This window comes from Rhododendron vialii, chromosome 3a (assembly GCF_030253575.1).
Source record: "Rhododendron vialii isolate Sample 1 chromosome 3a, ASM3025357v1".
NCBI classification, from domain to species: domain Eukaryota; kingdom Viridiplantae; phylum Streptophyta; class Magnoliopsida; order Ericales; family Ericaceae; genus Rhododendron; species Rhododendron vialii.
The window spans coordinates 17,576,238-17,591,822 of record NC_080559.1 but is presented as its reverse complement, the minus strand read 5'-3'; the positions used below and the strand labels follow the sequence as shown (position 1 = coordinate 17,591,822).

The window sequence follows — 15,585 nt, the reverse complement described above, 5'->3', positions numbered from 1 at the left end:
GGAATCCGAGACGGCGGAACCGTTGTGAGGATACTCGGGAGACCGGAACGGCGGAACCGAGGTTGGGTGTGTGGCTTGGTTATCCACGGAGAGGAGCCAATGCAAAGTGTGCTAATGGGAACCCAGTGTGGCAGAACCATTGTGAGGATACTCGGGAGACCGGAACGGCGGAACCGAGGTTAGGTGTGTTAAAAACGATTTTGAAAATGTTGATATGGCTATGAAATGGAGACACGGTCTACGAGAAGTCACGTAGGAGAAACTCAGAAAATCATGGACACCAACGTTAGTTTGAATAATAAATGTGGATGTGTCATTGTTTGTCAAATATGTTTGAACTATGTGGAAATCGTTGATTTTATGGTTTAATGTTTGTAAGTTAAGGGCTAGAGGGTATGTGTTATTCTATTGAGCGTTGTAGCTCATGGTGTTACCTTTTGGTGACCCTGACATATTATATTGGTGGTGATGTCAGTATAATGTGTCAGACCCCATAGATGAACAGGGTGAGATGTATACATTGGAGGCCTTCGGAGCCGAGGAGCTTGCTAGGATGGAAGAGCAAGCAGAGCAGTAGTTAGAAACCATAGTTCCCTCCTTTGTTGGTTAAAAGTACTTTTGTAAGATCTTATGATGTAATAATGAGCCAGATTCACTTTGTTTTTGTAATAAAATGTCTTATTAACGTACCCAGAATTGGAGGCGTTACATTCCACATGATTAGTGTAGTGAAAAACATGTTAAATACGAAATTGATGACGGAGGATTACAAAACCAAATATACATACAGCCTACAAAGGGCATACCCCAGGAGGAAAAGAAAAGAAGAAAACTAACAAGAGTAAAAAAATTGACTACGCCAAATGGCTACATGGCTAGATGTTAAGCGATATTTCCAAACCATCTAGTAAGAGGGGAGGAAAACACCGCCAAATGACAGCAACAAATAGGATACGACGAAGTAGGTGACGTAGTTGTACAATCCTATCTGGATTGAAATGCAGTGGCCGAAATGTATCAGAATATTAGAGAACCAAGGAAACTGTTCAGGTCATCTACACAAGAACCACCATCAGCAAATCAGCAGCTATTTGCTACCATTACAGCACCAAACAAACAGCAGCAGCAGCAGCATCAGGTAGCATCAATAATATCCATGACACGCACAAAATCAGTTGGTTGGACGGAGTACCTTTGGTAATAATAATACCCTACTTTTTTAGTTGTAAACAGTAGAGGCCGGAGAGTAAGCAAACTGGGCAGAAGCAAAAGTAAAGACACGTCCACTTCTTGTTCCACATCGGTTCTAGAGGAAAGCTCCATCATTGGAAGGCCATATAAATAATGAGCTGTTATCAATTGAAACTTGCCTTAAACTAATGAGTAAGGAAAACAAAGTGAGCGGCGGGAGCTGCCCGCCGCGCATGACATAATATTTGTTCCTCACGAATTTATGGAGGGGTTATAGGCTTGCTGAGCGTAGACGCTGCTTACTTTGCAGAACTCGTTCGTGCGGGCCTCCCAAACCACCACTCCTCCCAAATTAACTCTCAAAACTCTCTCTCCCTCCACCACTTCTCCTAAATCACTCTTAAAACTCTCTCTCTCCACGTTTTATGTATGACGTTTTTCTCTCTCTCTCTCTCCACCACTTCCCCTAAATCACTCTCAAAACTCTCTCTCCACGTTTTATGTATGACGTGTTTGGATTGCTTAATTTGCGCTTTGACTAATGATTGTGCCCTAAATCACTCTCAAAACTCTCTCTCGTATGACGTGTTTGGATTGCTCAATTTGCGCTTTGACTAATGATTGTGGGGATCTCGAAATTCATGAATCTCTAGTTTAATTTTTGGGTTCAAGTCTACTAGTTTTCGCCAGATTGGGGGTGTGTGTGTGTGTGTTTCTACATGGACCTTATCAACTAGACCCATCACAAAAATAGCTTATACCCATAACAAAAATTGCTCGGCCGGCTCCAGATTTTTTTTTCCATACGAAACATTATGCTATATAGAAAATAAACACATCTATTATTCGTCAAAAACTTATCTAGCTTAATTTATTTTCTTTCATTGAGCTATATAATTTACTTAAAAATTTAAGTGGATTTTGGTTCACTCTAGATTTGTATGAATGACCCACCACAGATAATATAAAGAAAGTCAATTTACATGCAAAAATATATGATATTTCAGAGTATTTTTTAACCCATAGGGTTCAAGCAAACCCCTAAAATATACTAATGGAGCCACCCCTGCATAAGGACCCATCAACTGGGATCGATAGGACACAAAGCTGAATTGGAGCCATCACAAAAATTGTGTTTTGAATTGATAGCATAGAAAGCCGAACTGGACTTAGACCCATCACAAAAATTATAGGACATGGTGTTTTGAATTGATGATCTATAAAGCTTCATAAGAATTGATTGCACATTATGAACAAGACTCATTACACAAATTGATAGCACATAAAGTTTCACAAGAAGAGATAGTAGTTTTTAATCTATGAATGCCGTGGAAAGTTTGCTATAGTACCAGGGAGTAAACTCATAAGTTCCAACTTGATCTGCGCTGAAGTGATACTAGTTTTGAATCTATGAATGCCGTGAAAAGTTTCGCATCTAAGATTCTTATAGAACTAGAGAGTAAACTCATAAGTTCCAAATTGATCATGGCGCAGAATGCATGTTTTTTGTTTGTTTGTCTTATGCTATGTACATATTACTCTATTTTTGTGACAATTTGAGGTTATCAAGCAAGGGCGGCTTCAGTGGTAGATGAGGGGATTCAAGTGAACCCTCTGCATTTAGAAAATGCACTAGATTTTTTAAGTATAATTTGATATTTCTTTACTATTGTCGACACTGGATCATTCGTGTGTAGCCAAAGTAATTAAACATTTACATAAATTTGTGAATAAATTAATATTACAGCTCAAAAATATAAAATAAATCATGTTAATACAAAAAATTTCAATACGATTTTGCCACTGGTGAATTGAAATCCTGGAGCCGCCCCCGCTATCAAGTGTCAATTGCAATGTTTATTTATTTATTTAAAGCAAAACGCTTTGGACATAGATGTTCAAACAAAAATTAAGGTACATATGTGTTCATATGCATCTGATGTGTGTGGGTTTTACATGCATCGTATAGGGTCACGTGGATTGAACGACTTCAGAGACAATAACGGATTTATGTGGGGGCACGTGCTCCCACTAAAAACTAAAACAATTTTGTTATATTTTTATATATATTATAATAACTATAAAAGTGTACAACTATATAAACACACACACTGTAAAGGGCCAAATATGCTAGTTTGGCCACTGTCACTATGTTCGGCTGAAGCCTAGTTAAACCCCTAGCCTTGTCTGATCCATCGAGGCACTGACCGGATTGCTAGATTTGGTCAGGCTCGGTTTGGCACAAACGGCATTCGGACAAGTAGATCTGAACGACCAACTCATTTTAAGGATTGACCCTCTCTTTGGTTCGGACATTATGGTTTGGCTAACTCATACTGAGGTCGACGTTCTTCTTTATGATTCAGACATTATGGTTCTGTAGACATCCCAATATGGGTTTTCAGATTAATTTACTTTCGGTTTTTGATTCCCCTATGATGAAATGGATCAAGAACACCCCAAGAATGTCGAGTGGTTGAGCTTTGAGTGATTGACACCCTTTTAATCCTATCCAAACCTAACCAGAACCCTACTGTTGTACGTTGGTTCAAACCCAGGGCGCGCAAGTCAAAGTGCCAGCTGTTGGTCAAACTGTCAGGTTGGACCATTGACCAGGGCAGATAAGCTTTGACTCGTGCACGCAAGTCCACAACTTGCGCGCGCCGGTCAACCCTTCTGATTGACCAGTGCGCGCAGGTTCCAAACTTGCGTGCGCTGGTCAGAGTCTAGTCAAAATTGCTTTATTCAGTCTGCAGTCGTTTTCAGAGGTTTACAGTATAGTAGAAGCTTCCATTCCATTGAAAAAGTGGTCTTCGGACCAGACATGTCCACATCCCACACATCTTCTCCCATCAACCTTTCCCATCTCCTTTATGAGCGAGAAGACTTTGGTGGCAAGCAAGTCAGCCATTACATGGCTGGTGTAGCTTCCTCTCTCCTCTCTCCTTCTATATATACACCCCTCCATTGTTCTTCCAAAGGGTTACAAAAATTACAAGCTTTGGTTACAAAACTTTGTTCATCTTCTTGTTTCAAAAAAAGTCATAGCAAAGAAAGATCAAAGCCATTCTCATCCTGCTTTTTACTTGTTCATTCAACCACCAACTCAATCATCCATCAAACATGACTTTTCAAGCCTCAAACTCAAGCTCAATCACTTTTTCAAAACCAAAAACCAAAGGTAGAACACCTACTATTTTCCTATTTTGATCCCTGAGGGGGGTTGGCAGGGCCAATGCTGGTAATCAATACCAAGTCCTGACCCTAAAGCTAGCAAGGTTTCAAAACCATGTTTGCAGGGGACCGGTTAGTGCCGGTCCATAGCATGTGCGAGTCACTCTGTGGCTGCGAGTGTAGATCTGGCGCGGGAATTGGAATCCTGTATTTTGTATTTATTGTTCATATATACACCACTGCAAGCATGCTAAGAACCCGTTTACTGCTTTTCTATGATAAAACTGCTAGTTGTCTTTCAATAACTCGCATCTACTACAATGGAATACCTCTGGGTCTTTCTAGATATGCCTCAGAATTCAGAACGTGAAGAACCAAGCACTGGTTTGATGGCTCAAACCTGCGTGTGACAGTGGTTGACCCACGTGCGCAGGTCCATCTTTGACCAATGGCTGGCCTTTGCATGGGTAACTTGGCTTTGGCCATTGTTTATATCCCCACACTGTTTATGGGGTGTACTATTCTTTTGGAGGCTTCCATGACTATTAAACTGTCTGTAACTGTATATTAACTGCCAATAAATTGCGTGGTTTGTCATGGGTGTACACTCCCAGAGGGTTGAAAGTAAGATCTGTGGGTTTAAACCTACTAGCGCGTGCAGGTTTAGGAGTAGTGCGCGCAGGTCTGACCTGCATACTATGACTTGATCAGTGCATGCTGGTTTCTTCTTATGCACGACACTCCAAAACAGTTGCCTTCCAGTTTGTTTAAACTCCGACATGAGTCTGCTTTCATCCTATTCTAATGTTTCAATTAGAGAGCATGCCATCTATCACATCCTGCAAATCTGTTACAGTTTTAATCCCTTTAAACTATTCCTTGCCCTAATTGGTAAAAAAATGATTAATGAAATAGAATCACAAACGTTTTACGAATGCCCAAGTAGAGACCGATCTCCGGATTGGGCGAGAGGGGTGCCTTAAAACCTTCTCCTCTCATAACCTGGCTTCCGAACCTAAGATATCAAGATGATGATGAACTAGTCTACAAGTGTAACGCCCCAAATTTTGGGTGCGTTAAATAAACAATTTTATTTCAACTTCAAAATAGAGTCTGGCTCTTTATTACATCACAACCTCTGTAAGAGTACTTTTCATTACACACGGGAAGGGAAACTAAGGTTTTTAACTACAGCTCCACTTGTTCTTCCATCTTAGCCAGCTCTTCGGCTCCAAAAGCCTCCAAGGTGTACAGCTCACCCTGTTCATCTACAAAGTCTGACACATTATACCAGCGTTGCCACCGATATAATATGTCAGGGTTACCAAAGATAACACCATGAGCTACAAAAGCTCAATAGAATAACCCATACCTACTAACCCTTAACTTACAAGCAGTAGATCATAATACTAACGATTTTCACATAATACATGCATATTTAACAAAACAGTTCACAATGACACATCCACATTCGCTAATCAACTATCGTTTGTGTCCATGGTTTTCTGAGTTTCTCCTACGCGACTCGTCGTGGACCGTGTCAACATTTTATCAACATTTCCATAACCATATCACATTTTCAAAATCGTTTTTACACACCCAATCTCGGTTCCGCCGCTCCGGGTTCCCATTGGCACACAAAATTTTGCATTGGTTCCTCTCCACGGATAACCAAGCCATACCTCGGTTCCGCCGCTCCGGGTTCCCATGGGAACGCACACACCTTCACAATGGTTCCGCTGCTCCGGGTTCCCATTGGCACACAAAATCATTGAATTTGGCATTGGCTCCTCTCCACGGATAACCAATCCATAATTCAAAACCCTCGGTTCCGCCGCTCCGAGTTCCCGAGTATCCCACAATGGTTCCGCCGCTCCAGGTTCCCATTGGGTTTTCGAAAAACACACCCACACAATGGCTACTACGTCCGGCCATTGTGTAGTTTCAAAAATATTTTATCCAAGTCAAAACACACCTTTTCGTTAACCACACCCTAGGTGTCATGTTTCTACTTTCTTGATTTCCGTGTCTCGTTTCATGCATTGACTCCGCGGTAGGACTTTTCACAAAAGTAATCATAAATCATTCATTGAAATCTTTAAACTAACAAGATCATCCAACTCAACATTATACCACTAGTAATACAAGCAATTCATGCATGCATGCTCATAATCGTCTTAAAGATCAAAATACGAATACTTATAAACAAGCGATACTTTCTATCTTTCGAAAACCGTTCTTTCTTCTTTTGTGGGAAGTTCTAAACAACATATGTTTATTGAAATAAAAGTTGATTATTCCAACATGCTCAAACTTCCATTTAGTGAAAATAAGTTTGTTAACTATCATGCATTTCAAACGTCATAACCTTATCTACTTTAACGAAATGATTAAGAAAATTATACTTTGAACTTATGGACATTTCTACTTTTCAACATACGATTCTATACTATACGTAGAGTAAGTGGACTAGGGTTCCTACCTTTCTTCTTGGTGGTAGTGGCGACTACGGAAAAAAATGAGTACGTCGGGCGGAGTAACTTCCTACGGTATGCTTCCGGAAGTTTCGAAAGAGAAAGGTTTCACTCGAAACTTGATCTTGACTAAACTATTTGAACTTTTTGGATCGAAAAGGGGTTTTAGGATGAGTTTCTTGAAGAACTTAGGAAGAACTTCAAGAATGCTCAAGAACAAGAAAAACAAAGTAAGAACACTAATCTTTTTCTAGAGAGAGAAGTTGCTAGGCGAAGGTGTGAGTTGAATGCTTGGACAAGGGTGCTATTTATAGCAAAAGTCTTGGCTATTACCCAAGGGATAAAATTTTCCCTAGCAATTATTGTTCAATGGGTAAAGATTTTTTCTATTAAACTATTCAATTAAACACATGTGTACTTTGGAATAAATTAAGTATACATATATATATATATATATAAATAAGTCCAAGTACACAAATATATATATTAGTATGTACCATGCAATCTATGTAGATCCCAAGTATCCAATAAAAAATTATAAGGTCAAAATCCCTTATTAAAATAATCTAAATTAGCACATGTTTCTTATTAAAATATTAAATATGTTTCTATATATATATATACGCACTTGTAGTATATATATAATAGTACTATGAGATCTAAAAAGATTTTCAATATCCAATATAAAATTATAAGATCAAAATTCTCCATTAAAATATTCCATTTAGGCACATGTTCCATTATAAAATTAGATTATGTACTTTATAGGAAATCTTAGGGCAATATATTATAAAGTACATATATATATATACACACACACACACACACACACGCACACACACACTATCCCATGGAAAATCTAGGAAATAATAATTTAGAAAATCCTAGTACTTGATGGAAGATTGACTCTATTACCCAATAGATAACAAACTCCCTAGCGGTTATTGACCAATGGATAAAAGAATAAGGCAATACTTTAATAAGACTTTGAAAGACTACATGTCTTTTTATGCATGTGGTTATATATATATCTATATATAATTATATCTATGTACTTTAATAAATCTAGCAAAAGATCTTGGAGGAAAGATCTATTGTCCAATGGATAAAAGTTTCCTTAACTTTTATGGTCCAATGGGTAAAGGTTAAAGGTCCAAAGGGTTTCACTAGGGTTTAGAAGGCTCATAAGGTTCAAGAAGGTTCAAAAGGCTCATCTAGGGTTAGAAAAAAGTAACTAGATGAATTGGTAGTTAGGTCCTTCTAACTAATTGGTTAGAATCTAACTATACTTGCCAAGTAAAATCTCTAGCCAATATAATTTTAAAAGACTAAAATTCTAATTATGACAGATTTTTAGAAATACAAAAGAAATTTTTGGAAGCGAATCCAAGTATTAAAATAAAATTCAAATTTTTAACGAAATTTTTACTTACTAAAAATCAGGGTTGTTACAACAAGCCTTTTTCAAATCAAACAACGTGGAGCAGCATTTCACGTTCAGTTCCTTGGGCGACAGACCTTCAAACCCAAGTGGCGACTCTGAATTAAACGTTTCGCCATGTTCTAAAAAGGGGCGCACTCACTTATTGGGTACAATTTTCGGGGCATGTGCCCATAGTGGCGACTCTACTGGCGATTTTCTGCATTAGTCTCTACTTAAAGTTTAATGCACTTGAGAACAATCCCATAAAAGTTTGTCAAAACAGTGAACTTCACGCTGCTGAAGAACGGAATGGTTATTGAATAGGATCCTCGTATCCGACCAATCCTGACTGAGACTTTTTCGATTGTTTGCTTGTGTAGTTTTCTTTAAGTATCGATTAATAAAGTGAGCCACATTTTAAGAGGCATTTGCAAACATTGGGATTCTATCTCATTAATTGTAGACATCCAAATTTGGCCTAACGATTATTTTAAGTCCCACCTTGGGGACCATCTCGATGATGAATAGGATACAATGATTGATAATTGACTTCTCGTAAACCTGAGGATTTTGATGAGTACTTTTAGCCATTTAGAGGACCCAATTCAGAGCCAAATAGCCTTTCTAGGCAGAAATACAGTTTTCAAGATAATTGATTTGCTGGCCGCTAGATCGTTCTCACGGCCCTCACTTCTTTCTTTCACCTGTGGAATATGGTGTTTGAAATTCTCCCAGAGAGATCGATTCCTCGCCCGTGAGATGCGTTCCTTGGTCGCTAGATCCTTCTAGCGGCCGCCAGATCGTTTCAATCCAAAATTTTGAAATGTTCTGTTTTCGTTTGATCGAACGCACAAACCCTAGCAGCCAAATGTGATGCCCCGAATTTTGGGAACGTTAAGTAGACATTTTCATTGAAAATATAAATAGAGTCTAGCTCAATATTACATCATAATTCTCACAAGAGTACTTTTATTCAACAAAAGGAGGGGAAACTAGGGTTTCTATCTACTGCTTTGCCTGCTCCTCCATCCTAGCCAGCTCCTCGGCTCCGAAAGTCTCCAAGGTGTAAAGTTCTCCCTGTTCATCTACAAAGTCTGACACATTATACCAGCGTCGCCACCAGTATAATATGTCAAGGTCACCAAAGGTAACACCATGAGCTACGAAAACTCAGTAGAACAATCCCATACCCATTAACCCATAACTTACACATAATAGGGCATAGAATCAGTGAGATCCACATAGCACATGCGTATTTAACAAAACAATTAACAATGACACATCCACATTCACTATTCAACTAATGTTGGTGTCTGTGATTTTTGAGTTTCTCCTACGCGATATCTCGTAAACCGTGTCACTGGTTTCACCTTTTCATTTTCCAAATCAACATTTCCAAAATCGTTTTTACGCACCCAACCTCGATTCCGCTGCTCCGGGTTCCTGAGTATCCGCACAATAGTTCCGCCGCTTCGGGTTCCCATTGGCACACAATTGGCATTGGCACCTCTCCGTGGTAACCAAGACACACCCTACCTCGGTTCCGCCGCTCCGGGTTCCCGAGTATCCGCACAATGGTTTCGCCGCTCCGGTTCCCATTGGCACACAATTGGCATTGACACCTCTCCGCGGTAACCAAGCCACACACTCTACCTTGGTTTTGCCGCTCCGGGTTTTCGGGTATCCGCACAATGGTTCCGCCGCTCCGGGTTCCCATTTGTAGGGGGATGAAAACAATTGATGCTTCGGATCAACTGGATTGCAATGGCTTATTCGTGCCTCTTCACCGGAACCCTAGCTCGACGTCTGAACCCTAATCTGCAAAATAGACAGGGGGTGAGTGCACCTCTGCCTCTCGTGGCAAAGGCCCTCCGATGCCTTTATTAGTATCACGTACTAGAAAACTCAGCCCTAATTATCAGTAGGGAAGCAATAATAATGCAATGTATTGCGTACCTTTCACCTCTAGGTTTTCCTCATATTTATAGATTTATGGATGCTTGCTGTCCAAGCATCCTTATTGCCATAGGATTCCTAACTCGTATAGGAAACCCAGGATATCAAGGAGTCTCGTTTCCTTTATCAGTTTATGGAAAAGAGTCCTTTTAGGATTCTTTTCCTTTAAGAGCCGAACATCCCATACTCGTTGGGTATCTTTCTCAGATCCTATATTCTTGGGATCTTTATCCCTTTATGGGACATGACTACTCTGGAATCTTTCAGAGTATTCCCTCTGCTCCTACTCTCGATTAGAGCTCCTTCTTTGTTCGGCTGTCTCATGGCCGAACAGTCTACCTGGACCAAGGACTTCACATGTAACTTGGTCCAAATGTAATTAGAATGTCTCTTATCTGCCGAACAGATAGTTTACACCAGTGACTTGTCGTGTCATTGGCCTTTATTCAGCCGAACAGATTGCATGGACCAAGGACTTCACATGTCATTGTTCCATATCGCTGTTCTTCATACTGCCCGGTGATAAGTCCAGTCGTATTTACCACGTGTTCCCAAACATCACGTGTTCGGTAACTAAATGTATCTGCTCGGGAATACCTCCCTACAATTGCTCCCCAGCTTCATGTATTTACCACTGTTCGGGGGCAATATATGATGCTTAGAAACAGAATTCTATCTAGACCAAACTCTTTTGATCCCGTGCAGTCATAATTTCAATATCTCATTGATGCCTTTTGGCGCCTCTGTCATTATACCATTTCGGGGTAATGACTCCACGTGGCACGTATCGTATGCCTATCATTAATTTCGAACTGACGTTCTATGAAACGGCGTCAGAACGAACTCTGCTTTCCGTTACTTTACAGGTAACGGTGTGAGACGAAACGTTTCGTCTCCGTCCCTGTTACCTAAACCCCAGAAAGGGCTCATTTTGGATTTCCCCACCCAAAACTCCAAAACTCCTTCTCTCTCTAAGCTTTTTGCCATTGCCGTCGTCTACAAAACTCGATTGCATTCCAGGGAATCGTCACCATATTCTTGTAAGATCCTCGTTCTTACTTCATTTCTTCTGTTTAGGTTCTTATCTGAGATCTCTATTCTCGATTTCGTGAGTCGTTTTCTAGGGTTTCAGTTGCACCCTTTTTCAGTCTTTCTTCTTTCCTGAGTATACCCATGGCTGACGATGGTGAGAATCCCTTGAGACCCAGTAAATTTAGGAAATTATGTGAAACCCCTACTGCCATGGTGGCATTTAGGAGGGAATATAACGTTCCAGAGAACGTTGGTCTCGAACTCGCCCCCCTAGGCGCAGATAGAGACGGAGGTTCCTGGGATCGAATGTGTATCCCCATTGTTGCTATCGTCGAAGGCGGAGTTCGATTTCCCCTTCACCCATTACTTCGCCAGATCCTAAACTGGTATCGTCTTACCCCCATGCAAATATCAACAAACGTCTTTAGGTTGATAATGGGTGTAATAGCTTTGAATAGGATTCTGGGGACCCAGTTAGGAATTTGGGATATTCAGTGGTGATACAACAGTGTACTAAACCCTGAATACAACACCTATTACTTCAAAGTTAGAAGGGCAGACAAGCGTCTCGTGCTAAACCTGCCAGACTCTGCTCGGGATCATGAAATCGATTTCCTTTACGTCACTGGAGCCTTTGAGCCACTAGGAGAGGATGGTCAGGTGGTGGGTCTCCACTGCCCCCATATATGGGGATACCCATGTATGCTTCTTATTTTTCATCTTTGCTATTTGTTTGTTTGCTGCTTTATCATAGCTTTCTATTGTGTCTAATTTTTGATTTAATAACTCCAATTGTGCAGCTGAAAACGTCAACAAATGTCCAAGACAAGATCCTAGTTACGTCCGAACAGAGGACATCAACAAAATCCTTAAATATAAAGGCGAACCTGGTACCCGAACAGCTGGTCGGGGTCGAGACGCTGATATACTGCTGGGATACGATCCTTCGTACAGAGGGGTCATTGACAGAAGACTCGCCCACCCCAGCACTAGTGCCGCGTCTACATCCACTGCTCCCCAACCACACAGTTCAAGGCTTCAAGCTGGTGTCACTCTTGCCGGTCAGTCAGGCGATATTGTTATTCCTGACGGTATACCTCAAACACGTGTGGTACTCAGGAGATCAAGCCGCAGGCAACTCATTGCCGAACAACAACCCATTCCTCACCAAATTACCAGTCAGTCGTCCTCATCCGGATATTCTCGATCACCTCCAACCTTAGGTACGTTGACACACCAACCCATTAACCTCAGTTCTTTACTCACTGTCTCCTCACGGGGACGAGGTGCTACCAATAGGGTAGCATCAACTGGCGCCCCTCCCCCGCGTTCACGTCGCAATAGGGGGGGATCTGCAAGATCATCATCTTCTCCTCGGGAAGATAGTCCAGTTGAGGCTACCGATGCTCATCGGGACAAACGTCCCAGGAGCGAAGAAACTGGAGAACCTTTCAACCAAACTACACTGTAGTCCAACAACCCCCTTCTTCGAGTACTCCAGTGCTTCCCGAAAGCTGGACCCCTAATCTCATTAGGGGTGATCGGCCTGTTCACATTGGGGATAGTGCCAGCTCTTCGGAGACAGCACTCGCCCTTGCCCAAGGTCTACTGCTCCCTGTAGATATGCAGAAGGAGTCTGAAGCTACTCCTGATCGGCTTGTCGCCACTGGACTTGTCAGTGGTATTAAGGTAATGTGACTTAATTTTTTCCACATAAGTCTTTGTGCATATTTCGTATACCACGGATATTCTCATTACCTACTATTCGGTGTTTTGTCAGTTCATTCAAAAGATGGTCACATTGGGCCAAAAGTTTGAAGATGCTGATAATGAGAGGATCACATTGCTGAACAACAATACCAAACTGCTTCGTACGATCACTAGACTTGAAAAGGAAAGAGACAAAGCCAAAGCAGACTTCGTCGAGGCCAAAGACAAGCTTGGAGCTGCTGAGGAGGGCCTCAATCAGGCACTGTTGGAGATCAATAACACTAAAAAAGCCTCCTATGAAGAAGGGTACCAGAAGGGTTTTGACACCACAACATCTATCTACGTCGAACAGATGCCAGCTATTCAGGACCAGATCTGGATTGCATGCTGGGAGGCATGTCTGACCAAGGTAGGGGTTACGGAGGATTCACCCCTCTGGGTTGAGAATGATCTGCCGAGCACCCTTTGTCAGAACATTCAGGAACCAGCAGAACATCCGGAGGATGACTTCGAACAGCAAATTGAGGAATTTGCTAATGCTGAAGAAGACACACCCACAGGCGTGCACCCTGCTCAATCTCCTGCTCGGGCTTCGACCCTTGAGCCCATAAACTTGGAAGAGAATATAGTTGAAGATGGTGCTGATACTGAGATCAATACCAACACTCCAGAGGTCCAGAATGTAGACTAAGCTGTAAGTATATAAACTGTTGCCGGTCCTGCGTGACCATAAGCATATTTTGGCCCTGTGAGGCATCAGTACAATCAAATACTTTGTTTAACACAGGTATTCGGCCCTTCGTGGCATAACCTTATGTTTTGCTCGGCGTCTCATGTTTGCTGCATCTGTTCAGATGCAATGTAGTCTAAGTATTTCGTACTGTTGACCATCATTCGTTTGCTGATACTTAAGAACAGATAGTTCACGTACTTAACGTTTTTAAGTTTCTCGTACTTGAATAAATGTGGCTAACATATACTCGTTATGTTTTCAAGCCATGCCAATAAATTTTTATAAAAGTCTTGTACTTGCAGTCGTTAAGTTTCACGTACTTACACAAAAACCTATAAGTATCACGTACTTAGAACTACTTGTTTAAGTTATCTCATACTTTAAAAATCCATACAAGTGTTTCATACTTGTTAAGTATCACGTACTCACATAAAAACGCCTAAGTATCACGTATTTAGTACATCACACAAGTGTTTCGTACTTGTGTTTAAGTTTCTCGTACTTCAAGTTTGTAAAATCTTACAAGTGTTTCATACTTGAAAATTTTACAAGTATACTTATGTTTTAAAAGTCTTTCAAGTGTTGTCATACAAACACTTGATCATAAAGGTTTTCCCCAAGTTTCACATAAGTTTCACGTACTTAAACTAAATGTGGCTTACATTTAAGTCAAGCCAATATAGTATCTCAAGTATCACGTACTTAAAATACCATATAAGTATCTCGTACTTTGAACGTCCATACAAGTATTTTGTACTTGTATTTTTAAAAGAAAACATACAAGTATTTTCATACTTGCTAAGTATCACGTACTTAAGAAAATACATACAAGTGTTTTCATACTTGCGTTCAAATGTATACCCAAGTTTCTCATACTTGAAATTCTATACAAGTGTTTCGTACTTGTATTCGTTAAGTGTCACGTACTTAAAAATGTATAAAACCTTGGAAGTTTCACATACTCAAAAGGACTTTTAAGTTTCACATACTCAAAAGGTATACCCTGCTCCCCAATACGAATAAGGAGAACCAAACTCGTAGTTCGTATTTAAATACCACAATAGTTATTCGAAAGAAGTGATTTTATTCATAATCTGTAAAACGCAAGAGGGCGTTACTCGTACCCTTTGCAAAAATAATCAAAACTAGAACAAAGGAATTATATTCGTAATTCCCACACAATCACGTAGTGTAAATTCAAAACAGATTTTGATACTTCTAAACAAAGAACTTTCGTAAATTATGAACATTCCAAGGCCACGGAATTGGATCACCATCCAGATCTGCCAATCTATATGCTCCTATGCCCAATATCTCAGTTACTCTATACGGGCCTTCCCAGTTGGCCCCCAGCTTGCCTTCATTTGCCACCTGGTGTTGCCGAGCACTTTTCGTAGCACAAGGTCCCCAACACCAAATTCTCTAGGATGAACATGTTTGTTGTAGCTTTTCATCAGCTGTTCTTGGTAAGAAGCAAGATGTACCAAGGCCTTTTCTCTCTTCTCCTCGGCAAGATCAAGCTCGATTTCAAGGGCCCTGTCATTGCCTCCACTTTCAACCAAAGCTGTCCTGTTGGTCGGCAGACCCACTTCTAGAGGTATGACAGCCTCTGTTCCATATGCCAACGAATAGGGGGTCTCTCCCGTAGACCTCCTAGGTGTTGTTCGGTGAGCCCACAAAAGTAATGGTAACTCATCAGGCCATTTTCCCTTTGCTTTGTCCAGCCTCTTCTTTATCCCATCTAGGATAGTTTTGTTGGATGCCTCTGCTTGCCCATTACTCTGAGGGTAGGCCGGAGTGGAGTAATAATTTCGTATTCCGTACTGGGCACAAAAAGCCTTGAATTTCTTCTGAAATTGGGATCCATTGTCTGTAATCAATGAATAAGGGAC

The 15,585-nt window shown here is 40.8% G+C and overlaps 1 non-coding gene across 1 annotated transcript; it reads left to right on the top strand.

The window, feature by feature from the left end:
- The first annotated feature begins 1,366 nt into the window (after positions 1 to 1,366).
- LOC131321543 (U12 minor spliceosomal RNA) lies at positions 1,367 to 1,524 on the top strand. Its single transcript, XR_009198575.1, has one exon. It is a non-coding gene; the product is annotated as a U12 minor spliceosomal RNA (small nuclear RNA).
- The last annotated feature ends 14,061 nt before the right edge of the window (positions 1,525 to 15,585 follow it).